The sequence below is a fragment of the Neophocaena asiaeorientalis genome, unplaced genomic scaffold, assembly GCF_003031525.2.
Source record: "Neophocaena asiaeorientalis asiaeorientalis breed wild unplaced genomic scaffold, Neophocaena_asiaeorientalis_V1.1 scaffold70, whole genome shotgun sequence".
Classification (NCBI taxonomy): domain Eukaryota; kingdom Metazoa; phylum Chordata; class Mammalia; order Artiodactyla; family Phocoenidae; genus Neophocaena; species Neophocaena asiaeorientalis.
In genome coordinates, this window is record NW_020175410.1 from 12,160,506 (window position 1) to 12,174,708 (window position 14,203).

Here is a 14,203-nt window from a genome sequence, read left to right on the forward strand (position 1 = left end):
TCAAATATTTCTGTATATTTTACATGTACAGTTAAAAACAAATCATAATCATAAAAGCTAAAAGCATATCAAGGGTCTTAAATTGTAGAGGGCACAATTGTGTTGTAATTCGTATGAATGTCGCTGTAGTAAGCAAACTATCTTACAGGCAGTTAAAGTCATATGATTATTATTTTGTAAGGACTGAACTCTAGTATTTCAATAGCTCCTTAATAATATAACAACAATATGGGTTAATACAAAGGCACCAGAGTTTATATATATAACAAAATTACTCAAGTATAAAATGGCATGAGAGGCAGTGTTGAGAGTTGAGAACTGTAGATTTAAACTAGCCATGTTTATTTCTAGCAGTCCTTTGGGCATCAGAGAGTTTCTCTTGCAAAACGTTTCCTCTAGACTGTGAGCTGACATTGGTATATTGAAATTATCCCTGTGCTTCAGCCTTCTTATTCCTGCATTAATCACAATACACATGGTTGCATTCATCCTGCCAGCGTAAGATAATTTTTATCCACGCTCTCAGAAGAAATGGAATCCTAAATTAATTTGGGAATCAAAATTTAAATATTTAAAAGGAAATCTGCATTTCGCAATGGGGCATATCCATTAATTATAGAAGGTGTATGGAGAATGGAGAAGACATATTGTGAAATGGGGCACAAATTTATTATGTCCTTGAAGTCTAAAAATATCTTAATACCTGACTTTCCCTGGGCTCTTCCGGCCTTGGCAGATGAATGAGGTCATAGCAATGGCCATGACTCAAATTTCATTGGGTCATTTGATTTACATGACTGAGGTTGGACTCAAGCAGCTTCAAAGTGCCTATCCTTCTACCAAATGTTTTGAAAAGTATCTCCAGGAGATTTCTCCTATGTGTGCAGATATAAGCAGCTTCTCTTGAACTGTTGCTACACATTTGTACATCACCTCCCTCTGCTTTGCCCAGCATTATAGTTCCCCACCTAGCGATGCTTATGCTTTCCCAAGGGCGTTAGCTACTGTGTTTGGCACTGCTAATTTTTACTGGGCCCTAACACAGGTTCTTTAGCATCCTAGAGATGCCAAATCTGCACAGGGAAGGAAGGGAGGGAAGGAGGCAGGGAAGATGGAAGAAGGGAAGAGAACATTTTTCTCCCTGATTTTGTTTCATGATTAAAAGTGCTACTTATGCCTTGGTGTGTTACAGAGTAAAGCAGCATTTGAAGGTTTTACTTATAGCTCTTTTTCCTTGAGATTCAGGCATACATAGGAAAAAGATCAAAAGGTAATAAATCTGAGATTCTGAATTATTTTTATTTTCTTCTCAAAACTTTATATTTTTATTAAAGGTAATTGGGTAAATATTTTAATTTTACTCAAAAAAAAGAAAGAGAAATATCTCTAATTCAAGGTTCTGGGCTTTAGCATTATGTCCAGAGACTGCAATTTAACAGGGAAAACCAAACAGTCAGTCTAAGATTCTGAGTTAACAATTTTATCAATTATTTATTGATTCATATTCCATTTATGTACGAAGAAGATTTGATGGCATCTAAGATAATTAGAGAAAAGCCAAGGTTAAAAGTGAAGATGAAATCCAAAGAAAAGGATAGTAGAGAGAGTGCTTGGGAAGAAATGAAAGTAATTTACTCTGCTAAAAAGGACTTAAAAAAGACTAATGGAAAAAGACCTTGTCAGAGGAAAATGAAAAAGAAGGAGGTGCTGTTTACATCAATAGGTTGTTCTCTGTCTTTATTTTCCATGACACTATATTGTTAAATTCTGCTAGCTCTTTGATAGCTCACCTTGAGGGCTAAACTAAGAAATCCAATTACTTTTCTAGAAGCTGTAGTGATGACCAACTAAACTGTGGCCCTTGGGGACAGTATTTGTATCCTTTGACAGCAATTAATGAAACCAATAAATCAATTAATTAAATTAAATTAAGGTCCACCCAACTGTTTCCACAGCCCATCCCTGTGTAACTAAATGTGATTATAAGGGTGCCCTTGACGTGAAACGGATACAATTCAAGTGATCCTTGCTGTCTTTATGTCCTTAATGTCTCCCATTTACAAAATTATAGTTATTCTACCTTTGTCTTGACACTATATTGGATGAACTTTGCTTGCAGGGGAGAGTTCTTGATAGAGGCAATGGAAATAAATACTCTGTATTGATGAGTGAAAACTGATAACACTGAGGACTGCAGTCCTTTCTATTTATCCCTTTCTTAGATTTAAGATATCTCATTTTTCTTCCAAAGTAATTGTTGTATCCAGACTTATTTTCTGTTTCAAAGAGGCGGCTCTTCTGTGTCTTGACAATGCCAACTCCTCTAGCTTCTGCCTTCTTCTCTAGGATGCTTCTCATTTTCCTCCTTGCCTCACTGGCCTGGACTTGTCCCTCTCATTTTATTTTCCTACTTCCCAAAGAAGTAAACTGTTTCTCTTTCTTCTGCTTTCTTCCCACCTCCTCACACACTGGCATTCTAGCTTCTCCAGTCATTCTTCTCCACATTATGAATAGATCATAACAGTGGCCTCCTGCCATTGAATTCAGGAGCCTCTCCTACCCTTGATCCTTTCCTTCACTGCTCTCCAGACTTGGACACCATTGGCCAATCCCACCTTCTGGAACTGTTTTGAGATTAGCCATGCTCCATACCAGGTCCTCGCTATACTTCTGCACAGATGTCTTCTTTATTTACCTTCATTAGGTCTTACATCTCCCAATTCCTTCTGCATGCCATTAAATATTTATCTAATACCCACTTTTGGAAGGTGTTGCTTTAGGTCCTAAATATAAAGATAAATAAGATACGCTCTGGAGCAGCTTATAGGATAGGAGGGGAGGCAGAGGTGAGCAAGTATCCGTATTAAGTTGAACTGTAATAGAATCCCCTGCTACAAGAATACAGAGGATGGAGAGAATAATTTCAACTGGATGGAGCAGGGAAGGACAACGTAGGTGACACTTATGTTGAGTGACCAGAGTAGGAAGAAGGAAAATGTCATTTCAAACATAGGGGACAGTATGTATAGAGATCTGGAGCCCATAATCTGATCCAAAATGGAATCTGATGACTGTGAGAGTTATTACCTGTGGTTGGTAATGTTGAAAAGGTGGGTTGTGGCCAAATTCTGAAGAGCTTTGAATAGTGGACTGAAGAGTTTAGACTTTTTCACTAGAAGTGTGTGGGCTAAGATTTTCGAGTTGATTTTGATGCATATGATTTTATGAGTTGCAAAAGACACTTGTCAGCAGTGTGGGGAATGTATTGGAGCCTGGAGTTAGTGGGACCATTTAAAAGCTCATTTCAATGGTCTAGGAGAAAAATGACTAGGACCTGAGCCAGGATATCTACGGTGAGAATGGATACTAGACATTGTGTGCAAGCAAAACAGGTGAAAGTTAGTGTTGATTTGATGTTGAGGATTGGGGGTAGAGAAAAAATTTAAAGATAACTCTGATGTTTCTGAAATAATTTTTAGATAATGTCATGCTTCTGTGCACACATTTCAGTACTTTGCTGACTGCTTCATTTCAGTGTTTGAAATACAGTTTCTGTATTAATTAAAGTTCTTTTGGTTACAAGTGAAGGAAGCCAGTTCCCCTCCCAGCAAACCACACCCCCCAACACACACACAAAAAGGATATTAAAAGGATACTGGGTTGTCTCACGGAATTCAAGAAAGATTTGACAATCTAGCGCTATAAAGGGCAGAAATCAAAGTAGTGAGAAATACCTGAAAATAATTAATTCATGAATATTTTCTCTAGAATTCTAATTCCCACACCTCCAGTGTCAGGTTTTTCCAGGTCACATTTGCATACCCTCGGGATCTGGTTGGGCCAGCTCCCAGTCAGTTGTTTCCCTAGCCTCGTTCAACTGCGAAGGCTGTGACGTGGTCAGACAGTACAGCTCTGGCTGCTAGAGGCCACATCCTTGTCTGTCAAGGTCAATATCCAAAAAATAGAGGAATCTTTGTGAGCTGGACAGGTGCTTTATCAGAGGTGTCTTCCCTATGTTCTAAACTGTTTTGAGTTATGAACTCACTTGAGAATCTGATGAAAACTGATGGATCTCTTCCCAGGAGAAAATGTTCAATCACAAAAACATATAAGGGGTTTATGGGCCCCTTGAAAATTATACACAAACCCAGATTAAGAACCTTTTACGTGAAGAAAAAAGTCTACACTTGTTAGCCTGACTTCCCAGGCCCTTATGATTTGGCTTCTAAGAGCCTCTCACCAGTCTTGCCAACTACTACTTCTCTCCTCAAACACTCACAGGTTAAAAACAAATTACTTTCCCATCACTGAACCTTTAATCATGTCATTCCTTCTTTCTGTAAGGAATGTCCAAATCCTCTTATCGAAATCCTACTCATTCTTTAATGGTCAAACTGAAGACCTGTTCCTTTTATGAAGTCTTCTTTGACTCATCCATCAATACAAGGACAACTCCCCCTCTACTTGTCATAATAATACTTCCTACCTATTTCTCTCACAACATTTATTACTTTTTTCTTTACACTACAATTTCTATATGGTTTATCTCTGCTCTTAGATTCTACGATGCCCGGAAATAGGACCTGGGTGCCATTCAGCTTTGTACATGCATCTCTAGTGTTCTCTGCAAAGGTGAGACACTCAAGAAATGCTCGTCAAATGAATGAAAGGCTACTTACTGGGAGAGAAAGGGTCCCTGTCTAATTTTATCCTGCTTGTATTTTTATAAGCTTTTTAACCAGAGGAATGAGTCCTTTTCCGGTTTTCCTTTTTGTTATACTCATTTTCTTGAGCTTTATGTTTTATCTCTCCTTCCCTCCTGGCCAATCCCATCTCCATTTTTAAAAAAAATTTCCCCTGGAGACAGATTTTCCCCTTTCAGCTTTAAAAATATATATATTATTACTAATTTGAGTGACTATCTTTTTTTCATTTGTTCTCCAGCCCACAGCCTTTATTTTGTTTACTTTCCTGTATTCACAGGAGGGAAAATTCTGATCAATTCAAGAAGCACCCTCCTTTCATTGGAAGGCATTGTTTTCAGGTTCACTAGTAGGAGCTAGAAATTCACAGAAGAGAAAACAATGTCTGATATTTGTGTTTTAGGCAGCAGCATATAGTTCATTCCCACTCCACTCCAATATATTCACTTCCTTGAAAAATGATAGATTTAGAAATCACCACCAAAATCTTTAACTTTAGCTGAATGAAAGATTCCTTTCTTTTGTTTGAAGTACAAAACCACACTTAGACAAAATGGCCCGGTAGGAATCCTTTCCCTGTACGGACTGTTTTCTGGGTGGAGTTGGGGTTGGTGGGGGCTTACGATGCATGGAAGAATAGCATCCTCTACTGGTGAGAGGGCCTCTGAGGCTTGAGAAGCCTTCTGAGTTTGGATAGCCAACAAAACCTTGGAAAATTCTTGGCTGGTGTATTCACTACAGATTGGGAGTCAATTCAAGATTTCTTATGCTCATCACCCATGATGTAACTGAAGCTTATTTAAGTTCATACCCTTGAAAATCAGAAATAAATCATCACTTCCTTCCCTTCTCCATCAGGACTTTCTGAATTGTTAAGAATTATTCTCAACTCCCTTGAAAATTCTCATTATGCAAATTTTTATTATGATTCCATAACAATGTATATTGGTTCAAATGGAACAACTTGATGTCATTGTAATCATCAAATATTTCATCAGAAACCAGCTTTGGTGGTGTTCTTGGGGTCTCTATGTGACTGCTTTATTAGTGAAGCTATCTCATGTAATGATGTCTTCTTGGTATTTACAAGCCCTTGGCCAGGGTCCACAATTAAATGAAATTTTCATCATTAAATGAAATTTCCATCTGTAGCAAATATGTGTGAAAATGAGTGTATCTTGTGTTTATTTTAAAAGCATGGTACTTGACATTTTCTTCTATCTAATAAGGATCGTGTTGGCTCAGTTCGTCTTCCTCTACCTTGGATGCCTAAAGGTAAACTAACTCACTCCAAATTAATGGCTTACTCATGCTATTCTTGAAATTTTTAAAAGTGGCATCTTTCTGGCACAGGAGAAAAAGTAAGATTAGAATTAAGGACAAATAATCAATGGGCAAGGATGCCAATTTTTATAAGATTTATGAATTGCAAAATCTCACCCATCCATCTCTACAATTGTCAGTCCCCAGGGTGGCCCAATACTGTATGAAGAGACATGAAAAGAGGAGAGAGCTCCAGGAGTCTTTTCAATAGAAATGCCCCATTTCTAGATATTTTCATAGGATCTTGATGGTTGGGCAGTTTCTTTCATTAGTGTGCTCCAAAGGCTGTAGTCCATAGTGTTGCTTTCTGTCTCTAGCCCACTTGAAATTAAATAAGGTCCCAATATCTTATCAATATATTCCCTAAATCTCAAATTAGTTTCAATGTAAGGCATTTAGTTTCAAGAATGATACTAATTTTTTTCTCAGGAGGTCTACAGCAGATCTGAACCAATTCTGGTTTTACCAAAATTTTCTTTGCTCTAGTTTCATAGAGGAGGCTAACATCTAGTAACTAATAACCACATATATTCTTTTGCATTACAATCATAAGCATATCCATTTAACAGTTCTATATTCTAATTTCTTTATGATGGAACAATTAGCATTAAACCATCTTTGAGCTTATTATGATTACAATGGCTGCTATGATCATAGTCATAACTAATTATCATCACAGATATAGTGGCTATTAAACTAAATTTTAATAACTCACTCTATCATTAATATAATTGTTATTATTAACTTTGTGCCCTCTTAGAAGCTGTGTAATAATGAATAGTTGATGGAGAAGTGGAAGTACGAATCACAAAGAACAGAACATGAAATCCTATTTCCTGTGTTAATGGACTAAGTACCAAAAGTTTGCTTATAAATTTGTAGTTAGAAACTCAGCACATTCTTCCTAATAGTAATAGGTTTATGAGTGACATTGAGTTTTCCAATTAGCTTCTGCCTCCAAATCTCTTTAAACCATAATACAGCTTAACATGAAACTAATAGAACAAGCAAGAATTGGGGGCTCAGGGTGGAATTGAGCCATATGATGCAGGGGGGAAACAGAGAAAGAATTTTCTTTTCTTTCTTGGAAGCCACGCTGATTACCGGCAACATTTAGTAATAGTGAAATTTTCTCTCACCTCCAGTCTTTGGCATGCCACTTATCCTAACTTTGGCTTAGTCCTCTGCGGTGGAATCCCACCGAAAAGTAATGCCAGAATGGTGGAGAAACGGCTACTTGGCTTCCCCATTGGATCACTGAGCAGAGGAAATGACTATAAACCTTGGGAACAGACTTCAACCCAAGTGCCTGGAGCCAGTCCTTGCCTATAGCTGGTCTGTCCTTCATCTGGCTCTCAGCATCTAAGAGTGCCAGGACTTTGGGACGCACTTCCTCCTGTTGTTCTAAAAGATTCTGGGGAGTCAGGAAAGAAGTCTGGAGACTAGTAACCTTTTGTGCCTCTATTTAACCTCCTTCACCCTTAAGGGACCAGCAACAATTGTTTCCACTGCCTCTCCTATAGCTGCCCTCTCCTGGCCATTCTTATCATCACAGTTTAGTGCATGCTTCTCCATCTTCTGCTGTAACTATTGCCTTAGATTCCCATACTTTCATTCTCTCCCCTTGACATCTCCAATCTATTACCCACACACCAACAACCAAACAAAATGCTCCTGATTTTGTTTCCCTAGACACATTTATTAATCATCTACTATGTCCCCAACACTGTACTTTAAGGTATTATTCCTCTGCTTAAAAACCTTTATGGCTTTCTTTAGCCTGTAAAATAAATTCCACGTTTCTTAACAAGACTCTCCAAGATCCAGCCTTAAAGTACTCTGCCAGAATTATCTCCCAGTGGGCTTTGTCATTTACCCTATACCTCAGTGACATGGTTCTGGTTCTCTAAACATAACACACATTTCCACATCTTTTTATATTTGCTCATGCTGTTCTCTCTGCCAGGAATGTTTCTCTTTATTTTCCTGTCAAATTCTTGCTAATCCTTCCAGACCAAATTAGAATTTTTTTTTTTATATGAAGCATTTCCTGACTGCTCCCTCTCCTCTTGCCTTAAGTTTAGGATTAGTGGCCCTTTCGTATGTCCTTTACTTACACCTCCATCGTAGTACCTCATTTAGCATGTATTTGTCAGTTACCTACTATGCGCCAGACACTGTTGTAGATGAGGGAGACAAACTGTACAAAGACCCTGCCCCCAAGGACTTTATATTCTTATACTTTGGACTGAGAAACGAGAATAATTGATTTGCCATTTCCTTGACAAAGACAGTGAGAGGGGCAAGTTTGAGGGTAAAATCACATATTCAATTTTGGACTCCTTGAGTGTGAAATGCTATTGGATATACAGATGGAGACATGAAGTGGTTAGATGGACATACAAGTGTAACATACAGGGGAAAATGTATATATTTGGGAATCGCCAGTGTCTAGAAGGCACTTTAACGTCATTAGATTGAATGAGAACAGAAAAAAGAAGGGGTCTCAAAACTGAACCCCAGGGAGACTTGGATTCTGGAAAGAGAGGAAAAACTAGCACAAGAGACCCACAGAAGCAACCAGTAAGAGGGAAGGAGACCTAAGAGCCAGTGATAAGTGAAGAAGGCATTTCAGGGAGGAAAGTAGTGCTTAATTGCATCAATGTCGTTAACTAGGAATTTGCTTTTGGGTCAGCAGTGATCTGCTCACTGGGGACTCCATTACTGGTGGATTAATGGGGTCAAAAGCCTGACCCCCATGAGTGAGTTGAATGAGAAGAGTAGAGTGGAGGCAGCAAATATACACAATTGATTCTAGAGCTGTAGTGTAAATAAAGCAAGGCAGAGAACTCAGGAAGTGGCTAGAGGGGATGTGAGTGGGGGGGTCCTACACTTTTTTGCATGATGATGGACTGATCCAGTAGAGACAGAAAACTTGATGACACATGTAGGAGAGAGAACAGCTGCAGCAGCTGTGTCCTTTAACAAGTAAGAGAGGACTTGGCCTTAGGAGCACTGACCATTTATCCATTGCAACGGGAGCAAAGTCAGAGTAGATGGGCCCAGATGCTGGCACCTTGTTAGATGTGGTGGTCAAGATGGTGGTGACAGTGGTGCTTGTGGAAATTCAATTCTCACTGCTTTTCCCCTCCTCCCCGCTAAGATGTGAGGGGAGGACAGAAAGTGAAATAGTGATCTAGGAAAAAAGAAAGAATTCATCTTGCTTGTATTCTTCTATTGATTTTTATCTATCATTTCCAGTTGAACTCTCCCCACCAAACTTCCAGCAAGGTGTCTTCCCCAGAGAAGGGGTTTGAAAAATATTGGCCACATTAATTAATTGGAAGCTCTTCTCTCTGTGGCCTGGACCAGGGGAGTCATGGCTCAAGGCCTCCCAGAGGCTTTTACTAATTCGACTACTCTCTAAATATGTTTTTAATTTAAAATTTTAAATTTACCTGCAACCCCTTCCGTCTTTCTGCATTTTAAACTAGGAATTCAACATACTTGCATCCGAGCCACATTCTGCAAAAATATGTATCTGTTGACATCAGATAAAAGTTGAGTTGTGAAATGCATCTCTTTTAAGGATTTAACCAAGCTTCCAAAAGGCTCTTTGTTGTGGGATTTGCAACCAGATGGGAAACTCTAGGCTCTGGATGTTAACAGTATTCCAGTAATTGCAGAAAAATAGCTTCCTTTTGTGTAAACAAACTGAACATATATATGTAAAACACGATGACATTGTAAGCAGATATGCAAATAAGAGGAAAAACATAGTTAAGTTGCTTATGGTTTAGAGAAATGAAAATGGAAAAAAGATTGCTTGTTAATTAACCAGCACACCCCTAGAAAATACACTCTCTACTACTTACATTCCCCACATGGTTTTGGGCACTGGGCGGCATGTATATGAATATTTGACACAAATATTTGACATTTGACTCTCAGAGATATTAGCCTTTGAGGCAAGCAGTCCTTGTTTTAAAGTGTTGGAAAACTGCTAAGTGATAGAAGGTGTGGCAGCAGCTATGAAGACAATAAGAATCTAGCTTGGACTACATCAGTTAGGGAGGGCTTCCTGGAGGAGGCAAGCCTTGTACATTGGAGAACTCATTTCTCTGAGGGTGACTCATGCTTGGAGGGCTTAGGAAAAGTAGGGACTCCCTGGCTCTGAAGTCCTATTGTGCTGAGCTTGCTCTCCAGTTGATTTCTATGTGTGTAAATCATGTCTCCTCAACTACAGTGTTTGTTACTCAACAAAAACATAGTGAGAATCCACTAGGTTCCTTGGTGCTGGGGGTGCCCTGGTGAACAATTATGGTGTCTGCCATGGAGAAAAATCACAGTATAATGGGCAGAGGTTGGTTCTTATGCCTCCTTCTTGGTTTTGAATAGACCTACACTTCTTCTTGCTGATCCATGTGTTAATCTTTTCCTCTCTTCAAGGAAAAATGTCTTTCAAGGTAGACCCATAGAAGATACTGGCATGAAGAATTTAAACAGCATGGCTCCTGAGCTGCTGCTCAGTGGGGAAAGTTGAGGGTTGCCTGGGGCATCTGTGGGTATGCGCTGGGGGCATCCGTGTTGAGTTAGTGTCTGGGCAAGAGGTGATTTTCCTTCTGGAATGGGCGTCACCTCCTCCTCCCACTGCAGAAGATGCTGACTGGTGACAGGTTTGCCTACACCAAATTCTGGGCTCTCAGGTATAAAAGGACAAGTCTGACTGCAGTACCTCATTTAGCACATATTTATCAGTTACCTACTACTGCCAGACACTAATGTAAACACGGAGGAGGAACAAGTGAATGACACAGGTTTCCTGTCTAGAAATTTATACTGTATCTGCAGGAGACACACAATAAACAGATAAATATATATCATGCCATGTAGTGATTATTGCTATGAAGAAAAATAAAGATGTATAAAGCAGAGTAAGGGGGATTGAGAGAGAGAGAGAGAGAGAGAGAGAGAGAGAGAGAGAGGGAGAGGACAAGGGTTTCTTTTTTGGCTTGGGTGGTCAGAGAAATCCCCTCTGGTAGTGTGAAATTTGAGCAGAGACCTTGAGAAAGCAAGGAAGTGTGGAGCATGTGGGTATATGGAGAAGCTCATTCCAGGTAGAGGGAAAAGCAGGGGATTTGAAGAGGCTCAGAACTTCAGGACTGTGCAATGAGCGGGTGCAAAGGACCAGGTTCTGCAGGGGGCTGGTGTGGCTGGTGTAGGAAGTGTGAAAAGGGGGACTCACAGAAGCAAAAGACAGTTGGGCCCAGAACTCTTTCCTTAACCTTGTGCTAAGAGTTTCCTCCTGCCTCACAGAGAGAACCTGACCTCCTACAGAGCTCTGGCTTGGTCATTCTCAAAAATCCTCATTGTCATTTTCACAAAGTCCTGCAGTTGTTACTGCCCTCCTGCTTATAACCCTGGTACCACCTGCATCAGGGCACCTGTGAGCAAATCTCCCTTCTCCCCATGACCCTCAGCATCCTGGAAAATGTGGTTCCTGCCGCCACCAAAGTTCATCTCGTGCCACTGGTCACCCACTCTGGGTGCTGGTCACATTTCCTCGATCACGGCAGTCTCTTCTCAGGCTTGGCCTCTTGCCTTCTGATGCTCCATTTGGACCCTCATCACCAAGCCAGCTCCATGACTTGCCCCTGCTCCTGCTTCAGGTCTCAATGTCAACATCACCTTCTCAGAAATCCCTTCCAGGACCATGCAGTTGAAAGGAGCTGCATCCCCTCTCAACATCATCCTGTTGGTTGCCTTCATAGTTTGTAATGTTCACAAAATTGTGAATTCTCTTACTTATTTAATTTTTTATTAAATCTTAGCTCTGTGAGAGCAGAGACTTGTCATTAGTGTACCCTGACAACCCCATGATCATGCCTGCCATAGAGGAGTTTGGTGGGCCCTGCATAATGATTGCAGTCAAGATTCTGGTGGGTTAAACTGGGTAAGCAGTCTCCTTAAAGACTCCTAAGTTAACAAGTCTTATTTCTGTCTGGGTGCTACATTATATCTTCCAGCTTTGGTCCATTGACCCCTTTTCATTTCAATGGAGAGGAATAATCTGGTTCAGACTATTTTAATTTTAGTGTCTAACTCCAGTGTGTCAGAGTGAATTAAGGCAGACTCACTGTGGAATTGGTTGGGGGAAAGGGACTGGCATTTTGAAACTGCGGGACTCAGATTTTGTTTAAACGAAGCATTGTTCAGGCATTCATCAGATGACAATATGAGAAATGATTGCTCCAGCCTCTGCTGTCAGGTGGCCTGATTCTTGATTCACTGAGGTATGGAGGGATGTGGGGAAGGGTACACCTTTGGGGAGAGAATTGAGCTATGAACGCTCTGGTTTCTTTGGAATCAGGTGAAAAAAAGAAATCTGATTTTGTGTTTATTCAGTCACTGAAGAAGTTAGCTGTAACAGTAATCCATGAGAGACAGGCATTTGACTTGAAGACTTTCTCACTTCTGTGAGCAGTGACTTGAAGTGGGGACTTCTCCCTGGCCCGCCCCGCTGACTCAGGCCCTTCTCCCTTTGGGGTAGGGTCATTTGATCAGCAGAGAATAAAACCCAGGTGCCTGGGCTTTCACCAGGGGAGGTAGGAGAGGAACACAGCCCAGGAGAAGGGGGAAGGGGGTCTGCTTTAAAACAATTCAAGAGCAAGCAAATTGAGATTAGTCTTTCAGTTATCCTACTGACAGAAAAAATATTGCTACATTAGATAATCACCTGTTTTGTAAATAGCAAGTTGGATATATAGTAACTTACAGAGACACATAGAGTTGCCTCAGTGTAGGCAAGCTGCTGTGCAGAGAACACTGGTACCCTCCCTTTAACTCTCACCTGCCTATTACAGAGATGAGGGCAGCCATTTAATCAGCTCTGGGGAGAAAACAGCAAACAGTAATGGAAGCCACACTATCTGCTTATTGCATTTTTTGAAGGGAAAGCACTTCAGTTTCTCATGACTCTGAAGAAAGGTGTTTAACCTTAAAAAGAAATTTTAGCTCAATACTGGTTAACTCTAGGGCCTTCCCTCCCCAGCTCTTGCTGTAGATTACTGCACTGTCTCATATGGTAACCAGGAGCCACATGTGGCTACAGTATTTAAATTTAAATTAATTAAAACTTCATACAATTAAGAATTCATTTGCTGATAACACTACCCACAATACAAGTGCTCAGCAGCCACAAATGGCTACTGGTTACTGTATTGAACAAGGCAGATACGGAATATTTCCATCATCACTGAAAACCCTATTGGAAAAGCACTGCTCGAGAAACTGAAGGCATGTGTTGGAAGGCAGCATGGTACAGGAGAGGTTTTCAATGTATTCTTTTAGCTAGGGAATAATTTTTTGAACAAAACCGGGTATGGAAACTCAATATATACAAATGATCTTTGTAGAGCTGCTCTTGCTGAAGTTAAGAATGGAAGGTTCTGGATCCCTGCTTATTTGCCACTTACTTCCCTCCTCACCTGGCAGGTGACCACAGAGCATAGGTTGCATGTCATCCTTGGAGTGAGCTGACCTGAGTTTTGAATTTTGGCTCTTTTCTGACCAGCTTTGTGAACTTGGCTGTTCTTGGGACTTTCTGAGAGTGAGTTTTCTTGTCTCTAACAGACATCAACTCTTTCAGAAGGTTGTGAGGGCAGGTTTGATTTTCTCATTTCTCAGATGAGGAATTGAAGGTTAGCAAGGCTCCATGCCCATCAGACAGCCACCCTGCCAGCGGAGGCCAGACCCAGGGCCAGGCCCAGTCCCCTCTCAGCCCTTTTGTTCCACTGCTCTGTAATTTCCTGCTCAAATTGAACAATTTCAAGCCAAACTGCTTTTTAAAAACCAGCTGTCTAGATGTCACTTGTGATTTTTTTATTTCCTGGATCCGTGTAATGTGTGAGTACTTCTAAATGCATTTAACCCTTATGCAAGAGGTTGCCACCCTTGAACTATACACACTGAGTAAGTCAGATCTTCTTGGATACCCTCTTCCTACTTCTTTGATATGCTTCATGCTCTCCTCTCTTCAGGGAGTAGAAAATACAAACAGGCAAATGAAACTCCCTAACTTTTCACACTTACTAAAGAAAAGATGGGATATTTTTCAAAAATCCTCATTTTCAGGGGTAGAATTAGAAACCAATGTAGTGAGGGCTTCCCTGGTGGCG